This window comes from Calypte anna, chromosome 2, assembly GCF_003957555.1.
Source record: "Calypte anna isolate BGI_N300 chromosome 2, bCalAnn1_v1.p, whole genome shotgun sequence".
NCBI classification, from domain to species: domain Eukaryota; kingdom Metazoa; phylum Chordata; class Aves; order Apodiformes; family Trochilidae; genus Calypte; species Calypte anna.
Window position 1 is genome coordinate 11,595,436 of NC_044245.1, and position 16,708 is coordinate 11,612,143.

Consider the following 16,708-nt stretch of genomic DNA (forward strand, 5'->3'; position numbering starts at 1 on the left):
TTGAACTCTAGAAATTTTATGGTCTAAAGCTTTGGGACTGAGTGAGTCCATTCACCAGGGAGAGCCTTGGGAAGTCAATTAATGAATCCAAGCAAGGTGGAAGGTCTAAAAAGTGAATACTGCAGGGTGTGTATCGATGAATGTAAATGTAAACTGGAGATCTGGTGCTCCTGAGAACACCACTACTTGGACTGTTTCCCTGCTGTAACATTTAGTATCTTTTAATTTACCTAATCTCTGCACTTTGTTTGGCACAGAGCCTTTCAAGCATACATTAGAGATAAGTCAGAGGAATGCTGTTTGCGAACATTAGTTGTTCTTACAGTGCTTTGCAAGTCTGAACATAAAAAAGTAAGATCCAAAGGATTTTTTAAAATCTTTTTTAAGCCATATGATTTCTTGTGGGAAGCAAAGCTGTACCTACAAATCCTTTTGGGATCAGCTTCTTGGGGTAGAGCTTACTCTGTGGTGCTGTGCTGCCTCCTGGCATCTGATTAGCCTGGAGTTATTGTGCCTTTGTAAGGAAAAGTTTCAACAAGCAAAAATTCCAGTTTTTCAACCAGGGGAAGGCAAATCAGACCTCCTCCTGGTCTCTTTGCAGGAATTTTAGGCACACATGGAGGAGAGAATGGCTATCATATTCAGCCTCCTTCCCTAACCCTGAAAGATCCACAGCCATGTAGATGTAAGGAGACACACTTAAGCATATATCCATTTTTTTTTCTTTCTTTCTTTTTTTCCCATAAACTGTTAATGGTGATGAAAACCATGGCAAAACCACAACATTTTAAACTGGGAGAATGCTTAGTTATTTTTCAGAGGAAAGCAGATTCTAATTCACAAATATTTTCAGTAATAATACTGCACTGAGAGCCTCTGCAGGCTGTACACCATATGTTTCTACAGTTTGTTGCAGAAAGCTTAATTTTAACACATTATTATTGCAAACATTAAAACAATCTAATTAAGTAAAACATAAAAAAAACATGGCAGCAAATAGGCAACACCTCTTTCATAAACCTGAAACATTCTTTCCTTGTACAATCCGTGGGAGTGGCTGAAATTTGCTCAGATACGTAGAGGAGAGGATTTCTTTGACACAGTAATTTTTGCTTTGTTTTGCTAAATGTAGCTTTCCAAGGTACTGCTCTGGGAACAAACCATTTACCTGAAAAGCCAGTTTAATATAATGTGGAATGAAATATGCTGGCTTGTTAAAAAAGAAAGAAAGAGGCATATCCCTTTCTGGGAGGGGTATGGGAGGGCACAATCCCACACTAGAATTAGATGAAAACTAAGAAAAATTATGAAGAACAGTTTGACAGTTCCTAAATGGAATTTCAGTTTGACTGTGTTTATACCTCTTCAAATCTAATTGTCTGCAATCATCATGTAACTAAGGTACTGCTGATACAGTGCCTCAGAAGGATGAATTTTGGGTCAATTCTCATTTGTCAAGCATCAAGGCACCCTTGTGATATAAATGTAATTACAGTTACTTTACAGATGAATGAGTGAAGGCACTAAAAGGGTTGGGGGACTGGTCCAGGGGAATAGTCTGGAGCTGGGCACAGCCAGGTGTTCTGATTTCCTGATGCTCTGGCTAAGTGCTAAACACTGGAACGCTGCCTGTCTTTCATAATATGAAAGTTTGTTTCTAAACTTGTTTTCCCTGCTGAAGAGTGACTTCATCCATAAAAGAAAACTAAAATGTATTTGCAGGACTGATATAACTGGGTCCCATATGGTGGACTGAAAATCTGATCAGCTTTATTTAGACTAGAAAGAAAGAAAGAAAAAAGAGAGTATCTCAATAAAACTATCTGCACCTTCATGTAAAAAAAAAAAAAAGAATCAAATCATAAATTTAATCTCCGGCTGTACTGCAGTCCAAGACTGAATTTCGAGCATACCCTCCAAATCTGCATCCCAGGGCATTTTGTACTCATTAAGAGTTAATTAGCTTAGAGGCACATACAATTCCTAAAAGAATAATTTTAAAAATGCTAAATAGAACAAATAACTTTTAACTTTGTATTTAGAAATCCCTGCAGTCAAAGCTTTCTTTGCTTCATTTGGCAGAAGGCTCCAAAGCCAGAGAGCTAAGAGACTCACTAAAGGCAAACTAACGACATGACTTTGGATAACACTTAGGGACGATAAGGAATTCAGCATTTGCTGATCTCAAGGAGTGACCTGGGACACCAAAGAATAGCAAATCCATTAAATGTGAAGCCTCTTAGCTAAAATAAGTCAGGTGAATATTTTTGTCTCAAATACATTGCCTAAAGTGATGCCAGTGAAAGTAATAGAAGCAATGGAGTGACATAAATTCATAGAATCACAAAATCATTTAGGTTGGAAAAGACCTAGAAGATCATTGAGTCCAACCATAAACTTAAGACTGTTAAGTCCACCACTAAATCATGTCCCTAAGCACCATATCTACATGTCTTTTAATTACCTCCAGGGATGGTGAGTCAACCACTTCCATACATAGATGCATGTAGGATGCAGGAAAAAACATATTTAATCTGAGAGGTCATTTATGAGTTACCATATTGCCTTAAGTTTCCAAATGGATATTCCAAAGTACAATGGGAAGGAGGAAAAGAATCAGTCTGGTATGTCTGATGGAGAAAAAGAAGAAGTCAAGAGATGCATGGCTCAGCCTTGTAAGGGATTTGGTACCCTGAGGATCCCTGTCATGCAGCATTAATTTCAGGTTCTTGAATTATATGACCCTGAAAGTTGTCATGGTGGCAGAGCTGGGTGTAGAGTTAGTTTCCTAATGTGCAACACTAAGTTCCAAGAAGCATAGCACAGTGCTCTCCCCTCTAACACACACCAGAGCAGCTATTTGGCTTTACCCAGTCACGTACACTGAAACCAGTGGAAGCTTTTCTGCCTCTTTAGAATCTTAAATTGCCTTTCAATGTTTCTATAAAAATAAAATTGGTTAAAAACATATCTAATGCATACAGGGCAGGTGGAGATAAGACTTGGAACATTTATCCCTGGCCAGTTTATAACTAGAGTTTATAACTATAGCTTTCATTATAGAGATTTGCTTGCTTTACTATTAAGAAATAATCCACCTAAAAGATACATATCAAGATGATCAGTCCAGATGGGATACAAAACAGAAAATCCAACTCCTGATGGCCATTGTGAGTCTGGTTCAGATTTTGGGATCCAAGCTAAACTATGTTATCTGGCATCAGAAATAATTTATAAAACTATACAGAAAAGGAACCTTTTTTTTGTTATTCTTTTATCAAAACAATTAATCTTAGAGAAAAGTTGTGCTTAGTGATATCACAGTTCCTACTGCCAGACATGAGTGAAAATGAAAGCCTCCATCTGGATTAAACGCAAGAGCCAAATACATCTTGGCAGCTTCTGAACAACTATCAGGCTGGTGGTAGGAAAAGGGAAAATTTCAGAAGATAGGGATAAAAAGAAGAGCAGACACATTCCTTGTGAAAGAGAAATTCAGAGCAATTAATAGAGGTGTATGCAACTGCAGTGATCACATCCTGGCAGACAAATGTCAGCTTGAGGTAGGGATCAGGAGAGGAGAAATTTAAAAGACAGAGACAGTCAAAACTCTGAAAATTTATACTAAGACATAGGGGAGAAAAAGCACTTGAATACCACTTGAGTGCTGGACATGGAGGGGACTAATAATTGTGTGTCAAATCACCTTGGGAAACTGGCATGTGACATAATATGCCCTGGAAGGCAGTAGAGTTGTTCCTGGCTCTACAGTGCTCCAGATAAGGCCCAACAAGCAAGGATGGGTGTTCAGAAATGCCTGTACCCAGGCCAGGCAGGGTTAGCTGGGCCATGCCAGCTCCACCTGCATGTTGGGAGCAAAAACCACAACTCTCAGGAAGAACTGACTTTCCTGGTGCTGAGTTTCTTTCAAGTCCCCTGGTTTAGTTCATCTGCTATCCAAATCTTACCTTTCATAGGTCATCAGATTTTTCTGTGCAAACAACATCTGTCTCACAGACAATTTATTTGAGATCAAAACTTTGCTCAGTCATACTAGTACAGTGAGTGATATGAGTTATGCAAACAAGACTTCTAGACCCACACTGGGAGGCAAATCTGCTGCCAGTGGCACCCAAACCATGCACATTGCCTAAGTGCCTATGGTATAAGGAAGAAGCAAAAGTTGTACAGGTGCCTGGTGGACATAAGAAAACAGCTCATGCAAAATATTTTTGCTGTGAAAAAAGGCTGTGAGATCCTGCAGTATTCAATGAGCTAAATTTTAACATGTACAAGGAGGCTGGAAAAATGAAAAATAGATATCATTACTATTAAAACTGCACTATGTTTTCTGAAGTATTAATCTGTCCTTGATTAGCATATCAAATTACTTGTGTTATTCACAAAGGAAAATCAAACTTTCGATCATACCATTACAGAACCAAAAACTTCTAGTAATTTCTCTGCACTAATATTTCAAATGGTATAAATAATTAAATGCGTTCAAGTTTGCAGTGGGAGTCTTCAGGGTAAAACTGACATTCAACAGGAGTAGTAAGGATATTAAAATCAATAGATTATAAAGGAGAAAGCCTTTAGTAAACATTTTCTATTGAAATCCTGTCTTAGGGTTTATAGGGTTGAAATATCAAAAAGGTTAAATTTGCATATGGATGGGAAGAAATATTCTGCTATACAGATATCACCAAGGGCTCTGTTTCTCCTATCTCCCAAGTACTTCATTTTCCAGAAAATTACTGACATTTTGGGGGTAAATGTTGAACACGATAAATGGGTACTGGGTTGAATTAAGTTCACAGCTCCCTTCACAGCTAAAAGGAGGTGCACACTTGGTTCTTTTGACTGGCCAGGGGGGAACACACACTGGTTGATAGAGGGAGTGTGAATTTTTTCCTGTGGAGAACTCTCACTGTTTGAAGGGGAGCACACAGCATAGAGAATAACAGTCCTGAAGGGCTGCTCCTGGTCAGGGTGTGCAGCAAATTGCTACACAGGGCACTTTTTCCCAGGTGTGTAAATAAGTTTGCTGTAGCTAGCTGGAGATTCATCTCTAAGTGATTGTACCCTGGAGGCAATGAATTTAGTCAGGTGCTTCACAGGTTCTACATCATCTTCAAAAGAGGCCTTCAGAAGAAAAATAGCTGAGGGTGGTGGGCTGCTCTCCACCATCAGTCTTCTAGCATCAAGTTAACCCCTGTCTGCAGGAGTTCCCCCAGCAGGGTGGGAAGGGCTGAACGAGGACCTAGAGGAGCAGCTAGACAGGGGTGACTGGAGGAAGGAAGGAGGGCTGGGAGATGCAGACAGGGGCTTGCTGGCTGGCTTCATTCCTGTCCAGCTTCCCGGCAGCCTATGTGATCAAACCACACACTTTGCTGTGAGTCTCAGTTCTCCAGAGTTAAAAGGGGATGATTTTAACTCGCATCCCAAGGGCACTGTGAGGCAAATAGCACTGGCAGTGGTGACAGTCTCCAAGCAGGGTCATGCAAGGACTTCTGCCTCCAGATTGGAGGCTGCAGCCCACAGCCCCTCATAACTCAGCCTTCCTTCAGCATTTGCAGGCATTTACAGGGTATTACTCAAAGAACAAGGTACTGGCAACCCAGCACAATCACATTCATTGTGATTCTTTCCTTGAGATGTGCAGTAATTATTTCTTTCTGATCATAACTCCTACAGTATTGACTATTATGTCAGGTTTTGGCTTATCCGTCAGGGCCAGGGTATATAGGCTTTGTTTTATCTTAGATGCAGGTGGTTTTATTTTTTCTGGCTGTATGTTTTCATTTCAGCTGACCCTGTTGTTACACCCTGTGTGCATCCTGATTCAGAGAGGTCTTCTCATTCATGCTCCTCAGAGGAGATAGGATGTGTGCACAGGCAGCAGCTGGATGCACATTTCCACACTGATCTAATGAAAACTCCAATAAAAATAACACACTTCTGACACTGAATATCCTTATGATTTTCTTACCAAGACTGATGGGGAAGATCAACTGCTCCTATAGACTCAGCTAAAAGAATCACTTTCACCACCACCACCACCCCCCCCCACCTGCTCATAGCCCTATGTAGCAAGACGAACCTCCTTTAGGGTACGGCGCTTCAAGGTCCAACCAAGTGTTCCAGCAGAGACTCATGAACAGTGCTCCAAGCCTATAGCCACAGAGTTGACTAGCCTGGCTCGGTGCTGTTGCTCTGAGAGCAACTGATCTCTCTGCTGGCTAACTCAAGAGTGAGCTCTGCCTGTGTCTCAGGCCTCACCTTTTATTGGCCCCCTGGTCCTGCTCATGCACAGTGGGGGCCCACCCTAATTGGGCACAGGTGGGCTTGGCACAAGCTCATGATCACTCCCTGGCAATTAGTGGCACCTGGTTGCCTTGTTACACTACAGCCCTATTACTAATATTTTAGCTATCATAATGAATTCTTTATTGCCAAATTTGTTGCAGTCTTTAAGACTCCTCAGTGGCTTGGCTGACCTTGCCTGCCTTGGTTGACTTACCCTGACTGCAATGGGCTTCCAGGCTCAGAGTGATTATTTGCAGGCTGTGTCCCTCTTCTCCCCTCACCCTGGCTGGGGGCTGGTTGCTCTGCTGCTTTCCTAGGCCCCACAAAATATATTTGCCATTAGTGTTCATTTATTACCAGCACTGTGCTGGCTGTTGTATAAGTCCAACTTTGAGCCTGTGTGGCAGATGAAAGAACAACAAAATGCCCTGAAGACCCCAGAATGGGAGTCAAAATACAAAATTCCCTTTTCCTCTCATGTGGTTTTTTGGTTTTCCCAGTGAATATATAGGTTTGGAAAAATGATAACCACCACTTGCCTGAGGTGGGGAGGAATGCAGCATGCAAGGAGAAATTAAGATACAAAACTTGGGAAATGGGAAGATTATCTAAGGTTTGCTTTTGGTGAATTTCAGCACCATTAAGCCTGTGGGGTTTCCCAATGGCTTCTTTGGGTGTTAGATTCAAACCTGTTCTAATGAATGTGAGGTTTGCTAAAGACTGTTTCATCAGGTTTTGAGGAATTGTTCCTATATACAGCATATGCTTCAGCATGGATTAAAGACTGCAGGAGGCCTCTCTCTTTTGATGCTTCTTGGGTGGATAAATGGGAGCTGAAAGTCCTTAACTGTGTATGCAACTTTTTAATTAGAGAACCCAGAGGACTCACAGTGAAATTTGTTTTAAATGTTTTAAGTGAAACTTCAGTCATGAATGTGACACTGTTCATAGGATATTTTCCTCATATGATGACTTTTTTCACACATATGTCAAGTTTAAAATGGAGGAGGAAACCAAGTTTTATTGGGGCATTTGGAGGCAGATGGAAAAATTCAGAAGCTGATAGCTATGATGCGAATTCTGATACATGAAAAGCTTCTCAATATGTACAAGTACTACTATGTGATACTGTAAATTAGATTGATCAATGTTTAATATGTCAAAAGAAAATTGTAGCAACAGTAGGAAGTAAGGATCAAACACAAAATTTATTCTATGAGCACAGTAAAAACATTGGTCTGTTTTCACACTATATCCCTTGACTACAGGGAATCAATCAAGCTTAATATAATGTATCTTTTTATTTGTTTCAGAACCCCCTGGAGTGACTGAAAGAAAATGGAACACATAAAATAAGCATACCATTGAAAAAGGAAATGCTGTCGAAACCAAATGCCCCAGCTCCTCCAAAAAGTGTGGTTTTCTATTTAGTAGGAAAGCATTTTGTATGTAGGTTTAATTAGAATCTTTAAATTCACATTAGTGTGTTAATGTTAGGATGCTAACAGATGAGCCCCTCTATTTGGAGTTGATTCATTGCTGTCTGCATTTATCTTGCTCTAAAAGATGCTACCAATAAGTACATTTCAATGTATTTGGAGGAAACAAGCTTCTCCACTGACATGAACAGTTGTTCCCTAAAGGAGGCCAAGCTCAGTTTCCAGCTTTGCTGTTCTGAGTTCAGCTCTGCATTTCTCGCTCTGGTAATGAAGAATGTCCATACCAATTTCGCACAATCATTCTTGAAGTCAATACTGCACCTGCTAACAAACACCAGACAGGATGGGTTGTTTGTTTGCCTTTCTTCTTCTCTTTTACTGATCCTTAACCCAAAAGCTTTCTTCCTACAGAGGCACACATAAGGTTGGCTGCAAGAACTGAATAATTCAAAACAATGAAGTAGTGTTTGCTTCACAGCCTCGTGTCTGCGTCAGGACAAGCCTCAGGTGTCAAGCTGTTGTACACTGCAGATATAAAATTAGCACAAATGGGTTTTCTTTAACTGGATAAAAACTCTATAAAGTCACCAGTGCCCAGAAATGGCTAGCTCCGTAAAAAGGTTTTTTTGTTCTCTATTAAAAAAAACCAACAGATTTTTCATTCATCTCATGAGCCCTCTCTTGTTAATAAAATCAGTGCTTTATCTGGGAAATGTTCTTTCATCTTTCTGTTTCCTTGCTTTATCTTTCCTAGGTGCATTAAATCAAATATCCTTTGGAAGCCAATACCCTCGTTGGAGGCAATACCCTCATTCCTCTGGGCTGTTACAGGTCCACTCTCTTCCCAAAGCCTAACCAGTGAGCAGGTCTTGGGTAAATGTTCAAAGCAGGGAGAGAACAGTGCTTGCTCAAATCCCTTGAGCATCACTTTGAAAATCTATGCTTGTGTGTTTATGGTTCTCATCAAGGAGCTGTGCTATTAAGTGCTTTCCCCATCACACATATGCTTGGTTAGATAAAGCAGGGTGCAGGCAGTGTCCAAAACAAATTTAATCTATTCTGAACTGCTGATCCCAGCAAGGCACTGCACGATTCAACTTTCTGAATCACTGCAGAGTGAGGCATATAATACAGTCTGTGGCAATTACTGCACAGACATTAGAATTTTTCCTTTCTTGTTTTTAAAGATCTTGCTGTCATTTACTGTAATGATTCTTGAAATCCATCTGTAACCTTGCTAGCAACCTTTCTTTTGGCTGAGAGGGGTTGTAAGGCAAGCTACATTTCATGTTACCTCACTGTTCTCTGGGCTCCTCCTCAGATGTATAATTGGCAAGGAAATTTCTTATAATCTGCAGTGGCTTTGTGGCAGCAGAATCAACATTTCTGCTGAATCCCCATTGCCACTTGGGCACCCAAAAGATCTGTTTGGGACTGATACCTGAAGCCAGGGCAAAAAACCAGTCACCTCCTGACTTACCACCCCTTACTGGACAAACACAAAAGGGCAGGTAGTGATAGGACAAGGGGCAATGACTTTAAACTGAAAGAGAGTAGATTTAGACTAGACATTAGGAAGAAATTCTTCACTATGAAAGTGGTGAGAGACTGGCACAGGTTGCCTGGGGAAGTTGTGGCTGCCCCATTCCTGGAATTGTTCAAGGACAGGTTGGATGGGGATTTGAGCAACCAGGTTTAGTGGGAGGTGTCCCTGCCCATGTGGGGGGTTTGTAATGAGATGATATTTGGTTCCTTCCAACCTCAACCATTCTATGGTGACTCCTTGAAAAGAGTTTTACTATTTTATATCTGCTGGGAACTTGAATCTGAAGATAAAAATTCAGCATTACTTTTAGCTCATGCTCTAAAAAACAACTATCACTTCCTCACCCTTTTCTGCTCCATCTCCAGTGCAAAAAACTCCTAAATTGGTGTCCACACCTGGAGCCTGGGAATGGCCTTTTTAAGCCCTTGAAAAAACCCACTGCCTGAGCCCAGGGAACGACTGAATGTGAGACCAGGAGATTGTGGAGCAACACTGTATGGGCTGCTGTACATTAGATGGCCTTCCCTTGGGACCATACCTCAACAAGAGTGGAAAGGATTTACCTACAGATGAGTGTGATGTTACAGCTTTTATTGAAAGCTGAAATCTCTTATTGCAAATAAAGTTGTAAAGAAAAATTTTTCATCATGGGAGAGTTGCTTGCAGAGACTTATTCACATTGGGACAGTAAAAAACAGCTTCTTGGGAGAAAAAAAGAAAAAGAATAAAAGGATAACCCCAGTAATTATAACCAAACCCAATTATTCTATTTATTTTGCTATTTACACAGAAATCTCAAAGCTACCTACAAATTGATCAAACCCTAAAACTTTAATGCCAGATAGGTGAATATATTTATTCCTGGGTAACTGATGATCAAATTGAGAAACAACCAACTTTAATATTTAGCTCATGCAGGTCAGTATCAAAGACAAGAAATAGAATGTGCAATACTTGCCTTAGAGCAAAAAAAGAAGACATAATACAAATATGAATAAATTTCTTTTATCAGCACACCATACATCTGGGAGGATACCCCTAAGGCATTATACATCTGGGCTCCTATGTGCAGCCACAGGGTAATAATGAATCTCCCAAAATTCGAGCAGTGGTCATTGAGAGAAAAGAAGCATCAACTTCATACTCAGCTCTTGTAATATGTAAAACTGTGTCACCAAACCCTGTTTTTAAGATAATTGTTGAATGTTACCTCCTTTGCTAAGAACACATAACCTAGAGGGCACTCTGTTAAATTATGTCTACCATATCTCTCTCCTGCTCTACTCCCAGGGCTCCTCAGCAAGGAGAAGCTGGCACACAAGCCTTCTGCTACTCTTTTCAGTCTGCAAAACTGTTCTCTCAAAAACCTGAATGGGTTGTAGCACACAAGGGCTACACAGAATTCTTGGACTCAAGAGCTAACTAATACAGAAAGCAAGATAAAACATGCAGAAAAAAAAAAAAAAAAAAGCAGAGGATTTCAAGGCTGCCTGCCATTGCACCTTTGTCTTCCTGTCCTTCTTCATCCCTTCTCCTCTGTGAATATGTTATTAAATATCTCCCCCACTCTTCTGCCAATGAATCTGTGCTTAGCCTCACAGAAGCATTGGCCCTAGGTGGTCTGGAAAACCCAGGCCAAACTGTTATACCAAATTGAGTCTGGTCCAGTTTTCTGATAACAACAAAACTAATTTATTTTTTTGTTTATACTCCACTACCTTTGACAAAGCTTCCTCTAGAGATTTATATCTCCATCCTTACTGACTTCCAAATGTTTGTCAATTTTTTTGTTTTGCAACTGACAAAAGAAAAAAAAATATCTGACATCAACCTTAGAAGAGGTAATGACTGCAGAAGGTTTTTTTCAGACGTGATAAAATCTTGCCTAAAACCATGTCCAACCTTTTCAGTAGAAAGTCCAGATGGCTTTGCAGCCTATACAGCAGATTTTATTCACTGATGCTTTTCTAAGTGTCAGCAGGGTGTTGTCTTCCAGATCTAGCAAATGTGCAATGAAAGGCAGCTTGGAGGGAAGAAATAAACAAAACAAAAAAAAAAAACCCTCACTTAAATTCCCAGTCTCCCCCCAAAATCAAATTAATCTGAGAATTTTCTCTATGCAGTCTGACTGAGAATTCCCCTCCAGGAGGCTCCAGGCTGGCAGTGATTTCCACACTCACTGCTGGCTCCAGGTCACCACTGTCCACAGTGCAAATGGTTCGGCTACAAGATCAGAACCTTTCCCAAGTCTGTATACAGGCTGCAGACTGCAGCATCTCCCACTGTTGTTTTCACTATGGTTGACTTAGCACAAAGAAGCACTTATTAGTCTGACAAGCAGGCAGGGAAATGGGTGGGTGAAGGCTTTGGGGATTTGGACTGAGTTTCTGCCCCTGTGCCTGCATCTCCTGCAGCCAGGCATGCTGTCAGCCCCTGCATCAGCTTCCAGTTTGTAAAATGGGAACATTTTGGTGAAGCCATGCATGTGACTTAATGATCATAGAATCATTAAGGTTGGAAAATACCTCTAGGATCAAGTTCAACCACCAACGCAACACCAACAGCCAATGAAACCCTGTCCCAAAGTGCTATGTCCACACTTTTTCAAAACAACTATCAGGGATGGTCAGTCGCTACTTTCCTGGGGCAGCCTGTTCTACATGCCTGACTACTCTTCAGTAAATAATATTTTCCTAATATCCAGTCAACTGATTATGTGAGAGAAGAGACCAAATCCCACCTCGCTACAACTTCTTATCATGTAGTTGTAGAGAGAAATAAATTTTCACCCTCAGCCTTCTCTAGGACTAAAGAAATCCCAATTGCCCCCAGCCGCTCCTCATAAGACTTGTGCTCGCAGACCTTTCTTCAATCTTCATTCCCATTCTTTGGACATGCTCCAGCCACTCAATGTCCTTGTAGTAAAGGGCCCAAAACTGAACACAGGACTCAAAGTACAGTACACAGTAGTTCACCAGAGCCAAGTGTAGGGGAATAACATATGAACACAAGATAGTCTCAGACCTGGCCAGTCATTTGTTCTTTCCTCACTACAGGGCTATATCCTGGAAGGAGATGCTGGGCTTTGGAGGGTGAATGGAAGGAAACCTGACAGGAATTTAAAAGCATCACACTTGCTCTCAATGATTACAAATGACAAAACATTAAAACCACCAAGTTACCTTGCCAAGGTTGAACATTGCTGGTTTGACTTACACAACTTCTGTTTAGGACAATGTCTGTTTACAAATGAAACTGATTAAAAAAACCTATCAGATCTGTTGTCAGGGAAGTGATGGGGGGTGATCGACTGCTTTTTAACATTTGGTTAGTCATGAAGTAATGCAGTAATAATAATAATATTTTTTCCATACAGTGGTGACAGCTAGAATGAGCATATTTTTTTTCACTATACAGAGTGCTCTTCAAGGTCACCAAGCTGGGAAGAATCATTCTATGGTTCTCGTGTCAAAGTGCCAAAATATCCTTTCCACAAAGCTGTACACCTTCAAGCCTTCCCTGAGATCCACAGAGCCACTTTCTTCTGTTTGATGGTTTCTTGCCACTTCCACATTGTGCCCCAAGATAAGTAGCTTGACAAATGGCTGGGTAATACATGGCTGGGCAGCACAATTTTACTCCAGAGTCTCAGTCTTCCACAGCCAACACACAGGCTTTGTAATATTTCCTTATATTCTTTCTTCCTTATGTTTCTTCTTCTATTGTCCTATAATCCAGTATGTTCTTAAAACCTAATGTGCATATTACTCTGTTTTATCTGTGTCCTGGGCTACCCCACCATTTAGTTTCCATGGGCAAACAAGAGATTGTTCAGTTCAGATCATAAGAATCATAGAATCATAGAATTAGCCGGGTTGGAAGGGACCTCAGAGATCATCTAGTCCAACCCTTGACCCACCGGAGCAGTTGCTAGACCATGGCACTGAGTGCCACATCCAGTCTTTTTTTAAATGTCTCCAGGGACGGAGAATCTACCACCTCTCCGGGCAGTCCATTCCATAGCCTAATCACCCTCTCCGTGAAGAAATTCTTCCCTAATATCTAACCTAAACCTCCCCTGGCACAACTTAAGACTGTGTCCCTCTTGTCTTGTTGAAGGTCGTCTGTGAAAAGAGTCCAGTTCCCACCTCGCTACAGCCTCCTTTCAGGTAGTTGTAGACAGCAATGAGGTCTCCCCTGAGACCTCCCTCTTCTTCAGGCTGAACAGCCCCAGCTCTCTCAGCCTCTCCTCATAGGGCCTGTGCTCGAGTCCCTTCACCAGCCTGGTTGCCCTCCTTTGGACCTGTTCCAGGACCTCTACATCCTTCTTAAACTGAGGGGCCCAGAACTGGACACAGTACTCAAGGTGTGGCCTAACCAGCGCTGAGTACAGGGGAAGAATCACCTCCCTGGACCTGCTGGTGACGACTGTTTTTGATACAGGCCAGGATGCCATTGGCCTTCTTGGCCACCTGGGCACACTGCTGGCTCATGTTCAAGCTTCCTGTCCATGCCAGACTCCCAGGTCCCTTTCTGCCTGGCTGCTCTCCAGCCACTCTGTGCCCAGCCTGTAGCGCTGCATGGGGTTGTTGTGGCAAAGTGCAGGACCCCGGCACTTGGCCTTGTTGAACCTCATCCCGTTGGAATCGGCCCAGCTCTCTAGTCTGTCCAGGTCCCTCTGCAGAGCCCCTCCTGCCTTCGAGTTGGTCCCACACTTCTCCCAGCTTGGTGTCATCTGCGAATTTGCTGATGATGGACTCAATCCCTTCGTCTAGGTCGTCGATAAAGATATTGAACAGAACTGGGCCCAATACTGATCCCTGGGGGACACCACTAGCGACTGGCCGCCAACTGGATGCAGCCCCCGTTCAACCACCACTTCTCTGGGCCGGCCCTCCAGCCAGTTCCTAACCCAGCACAGGGTGCTCCTGTCCAAGCTGTGGGCTGACAGCTTTTTCAGGAGAATGCTATGGGGAATGGTGTCAAATGCTTTGCTGAAATCCAGGTAGAACCACATCCACCGCCTTCCCCCTCATCCACCAAACGGGTCACCTGATTCATAAAAGGAGATCAGGTTGGTCAGGCAGGACCTGCCCTTCCTAAACCCGTGCTGGCTGGGGTCTGATCCCTTGCCCATCCTGCAGGTGCTGTGTGATTGCAGCTGAGGATGATAGTGCTGTGAAGGGAATGCAATGTTATGTCACACATACGTTGCCTCCTTGAGTGATAAGACTAAAATATACTTATATATATAGATATACATATATATATATATACACATATATCTATATACACACACTATGTATATATATATATATATATATATATACATTACTATATATCAGAGGTGAATGTCTCTCTGGTGAGGATAACAAGCCCCTGTTCCCAGGGGCAGAGTGTCCTGATGGAAAGCAGTGTAGTGGCCTCCCTCGCTGTGCTGGAAAGGCGCTGTGCTAGGAATAGGTGGGTTTAGGAAACGGAGCACTCTGCACGTTTTTTGTGAAAGTTTAGGGTTGTTATTTCTAGGTGAACATTTCAGTAGCTACCCTAATTTCTGGTAGTTAGTCCATGGAGTCATGCAAACCCCTGACTGATGACTGAGGTGGCTCTGGTGACCTCTTCTCATAAGAAACTATTTCTTTCCTCTACCCATACCCAGCTCTACTGACTCTCAGCAGCAGATGAAATGGGTTGTCTGTCCCTTCAGTTTCAGTGCTGTAGTGACAGTGAATAGGTATTAGTAGTAAGTGATCAGAACAAAGTGACTTCCTTACACCAGAAAACAGAATAAAATCCCTTCTCCTAAATCCCATTTAGCTCCACATTCATTGCAATCCTGTGCTTTTATAGTGAAATGTTCAGATCCAATGGAAATGTCCCAGCTATTAATTTTCACTGCCAATAACAGGAGTCCTGTGCACTTTACATTGTCCTTGGATAGAGTAAAAACATATTTCAGCAGCTAATGAAATTATCACAGACCCTATGACCTGGAAAACAAACAGAATGAGAGAGTCTTACCCTTGCTGGCTAAAATGTTGTGGTACAGCTGTATTTTGTACTGTGCTTTATATATATATATATATATATATATATGTCATACCAAATTGTAGATTGCCATTTTATATATTTTAAGGTGGTTAAGGAGGCTTTTTTTAGCTGACATTTCCAACAAATCTCAACAACTATTTTGCTATAATCTATTCCATGTGTCATGTATTTTATGGTTTCTTTAGCACATACAGGGTTTAACTGTTGGAAGACTAACTCTGGATTCAACAGGGATGTAGTAGTGTTACCTGTTTTTTTTTCTTTCTAAACTATAACATCTCTGTTAACATCATGTCTCTGATTTTACCACTGTTATTTTGTCTGTAATATTTTTGTGCAGATAGAACTGAAAAAAACCCTCCAAAACAAAGAACAAACTCTCACCTAAGGGGCTCACAGATGTCTTGAAAGGCAAGGATGGTGGGAAATCTCTCAGGATACAAAATGGGGAGGTGCTTGAGGGAATGCATTGTCATACTACAGAAAAAGAATAAACCTGAGCTTCCCTTGGGTTTTTAAGTATCAGATTTATGCAGGTAAATGGTTGCAGGCCCTTGAAGAGCTCAGTCTCTCTGCAACCCAAACTAGATGTAAAGTTGTCCTTTTACATAATGTGATGCCAAGGATGTAAATCTCTAATGCTTTTTCATATAGCCATGACAAACCTAGTCAGAAGTTGTAACCATTCTGTTGAGGCAGCTACCAGATTCCTGCACCTCAGTTTCTCTGCCTGCATTTATCTTTCTGCAGTACTCCAGAGATCATCTCTCTCACGGCTTCAGTATGGAAATCTCTGTGGCAAAGTGAAGCATGAGCGTCTATTTCCTTTGCAGATGAAATTCAGCTATAAAACCATTTTCTCAACATGATCAACAACAGTAGGAGATGACACTACAAAGCCATCCTTTCATCTGTGTTTCTCTGTATTTAAAAAAATGGACTAATATGATAATGTTGCCTTCTTGATTGTGAAGGCTGAGAGGTGCATGAGCTGTCACACCTTGCAGGAGGGAGCACAATCACTTTCTATCGTGTGACTCCAATATCAGTTGCTTTGTGTACTGGCTGGTAGCAAATTAACAGCCACGAGCTCTGCAGGGAGGAACACACAGTCCCACCAGAAAGATACAGCAGATAAATTGTACATCATCAGTCAGCAGCAGCTTCTGGGAAAATGGGCATAAACCTCCACCATCCCAGCCAGCAACACCAGGGTCATGAAGGGCTACTTGTTTTAAGGAGAAAATGGCCCATGTAGGTTTAAGGAGACCAAGAGCTGGTTCTAATTCAGTGCCTGGCAAGAGTGAAATGCTTTTGCTGCTTGCACCAACTTCACGTGTATTCTACAGAATAGAGAATTAGG

General features: G+C 41.7%; 1 protein-coding gene across 1 annotated transcript in view; it reads right to left on the bottom strand.

Annotated features, from left to right (window-relative positions):
* The window catches only part of ADARB2 (adenosine deaminase RNA specific B2 (inactive)), a 308,555-nt gene that overhangs the window by 64,333 nt on the left and 227,514 nt on the right, over positions 1 to 16,708 (bottom strand). The window lies entirely within an intron of this gene.